The following is a 2,348-nucleotide window of genomic DNA, read 5'->3' as shown; positions in this document are numbered from 1 at the left end:
CTAGATTGCTAATAAGTAATTTAGCTGATCACTTCCCGCTGTAGTGTCTTCACATTCCTGTAGTTTCTATACAAAATTGAATTTTGGAGGGCGTTTGAAAGAAATACCAGAAATAAATGTTCTGCTACCACAAACTACTTTCAGAAGTAGTTTCATAACTACTTCTGAGGCCTTCCAAAGCTTTGCAGCGGTGGGAAGAAAAGGATGGCGGTCTACTCGGGCAGTACGGCTGGCAGAGCACAGTGTTGCAAGACGGGTGGAGTGCAGGGTGACAGGGTAGCTGTAGCTAGGGCTAAGACATATCAATAACACTGGGGTGCCTTGGGAATGGGGTAGCTGAGGGTTTGCATTGGAGTGGCTGATTGCAGCATTGGACTTGAGGTGGTGCTCCTTGGTGGAGTTGGCGATGATGAGGATGAAGTAGAGATCTGGGGGAGTGTGGCACCCTCACTTTGCAGTTACCTTACCCATTACTAATTCCAATACCTGAGTTGGGTATGTATTCTGGTTGACCAAGAACTGATTTCAGACACATCTACTAAGACGTAATATAACTGTAGAACTATAGATGAAGAACTCACTTAAACAGAGCCCTAATGAGCCTACAATCTAGCTGTGCTCAACTTATCTGTGTTTTCTCAAGGAAATGTGGAGAATGGGGTATGGGTTGTTTTGTTTAAAAGCATAATCCAGCCCTAACTGGACTGTGATACAGTATAAAATGTTTTAGGGTTCCCAGAATCATCAGAAGTATCAAAATAATAGCACTTCTTTCCTGACTGAAAATACTTGATTTTGCTATCATTATAGCATTTGCTGTCATTAAATGTGAGGAAGTTTTTTGATTTCTCTAGAGCAGGCATGTTCAAAGTCCGGCCCGCGGGCCATTTGCGGCCCGTGGCCCGGTTTAATCTGGCCCTCGAACAGCCCTCCCTGCGCTATGTAAATGCGGCCCTCCCACGGCCCTCCGGCAAGTCCCATGAGAGAGAGAGAGAAAGAGACAGAGGCACTTGCACTTCTGTCTCTCTCTCTCTCTCATGGGACTTGCCCCCTTGCAGGGCTCCTCATTGGCCCTGCACCCGGGTGTCCCGCCCCCTGGGAGAAGGGCGGCCAGGAAGTCCCTTTCCCGGGCTGGCCTCGTCCCAGGCGCACATGGCTGGGGAGCCATGCGGGGAAGCCCCAGGATCCCCGCTGGGAGCAACCCCCCGGAGCCTTTGCTGAGTGGGCCAGCCCTCCCGTAAGCCGCAGCCATGAGAGAGCAGCCCCTGCGATGTCCAGCCGGCGCAACCATTGGCCAAGCAGCAGCAGAGCCGGAGATGGAAGGTCAGTGGCAGGGGGGGAGGGAGGGAGCTCTGAGTCCGCAGAGCACCGCCGCGAAGTGACTGCGGGGCAGGTGATTCGCCCCCCCGGCTTACTTGTTCCAGGCTCAGCTAGGGCATCACTTCCTGGGCTGCTCCCTGGGCAGCCGAACCAGCCACATGTCTCCCCGTGCTGGGCGGCAGTCATGGCTGGTGCGGCGGCCAGCGGGAGCATCGCTCCCCGGGAAGCCGAACCGGCCACATGTCTCCCCAGCCCGGGCCGGACGGCAGTCAGGCATGAAGCTCGCCTGGCTGCCGCAGGGCTCTCCACTGCCCGGCCCCACCTCGGCCCCATCGGTGGCACCTTCCTCGGGCACTTTCAGGGAGCCGCCGCTGCTGCCCTCGTTGCTGCAGGAGAAGCAGCGGGGGCGGCGGCCGGGCCAGGGGCGGCGATGGGGACCCCGACGATGCTGCAGTGGCTGCCGCCAGAGCCGCTGCCTCCCGTCCTGCTCCCCCTCCCTGCCCGTTTGGCTGAGGACGCAATGGGGCCGCCGCCACTGGAGCTGCTGCCTCCCGTCCTGTTCCTCCTCCCTGCCCCTCCCTGCTTGTTCGGCTGAAGAAGTGATGGGGGGCGGCCGGGAGCTTCTACCTTCCGTCCTGCTCTCCCCGCCCGTTCGGCGCCATCTGCCTTTCATTCTCTCTCTCTCTCTCTCTCCTAACCTGGAGGGAGAGGGAGAGAGAGAAGGAGGAAAGAAAGAGAAGAGAAAGAGAGGAGAGAGGGAAAGAGAAAAAGTGGAAAGAGAAAGAGGAAAGAGAAAGGGGAAAGAGAGAGAGAAAGTTAGAGGAAAGACAGGAAGAGAAGAGAAAGAGGAAAAAAAGAAAAAGAGAAAAGAGAGAAAAAGAGAAAAAGAGGAAAGAGAGAAAGAAGAGAAATAGAGGAAAGAGGAAAGAGAAAGAGAGGAAAGAGGGAAAGAGAAAGAGGAAAGAAAGAGAGAAAGAAAGGAAAGAGAGAAACAGGGAAAGAAAGAGAGGAAAGAGAAAGAGAAGAAA

Source organism: Protobothrops mucrosquamatus, unplaced genomic scaffold, assembly GCF_001527695.2.
Source record: "Protobothrops mucrosquamatus isolate PMUCROS unplaced genomic scaffold, P.Mucros_1.0 scaffold206, whole genome shotgun sequence".
Classification (NCBI taxonomy): Eukaryota; Metazoa; Chordata; class Lepidosauria; order Squamata; family Viperidae; genus Protobothrops; species Protobothrops mucrosquamatus.
Note: the sequence above shows the minus strand (reverse complement) of the source record.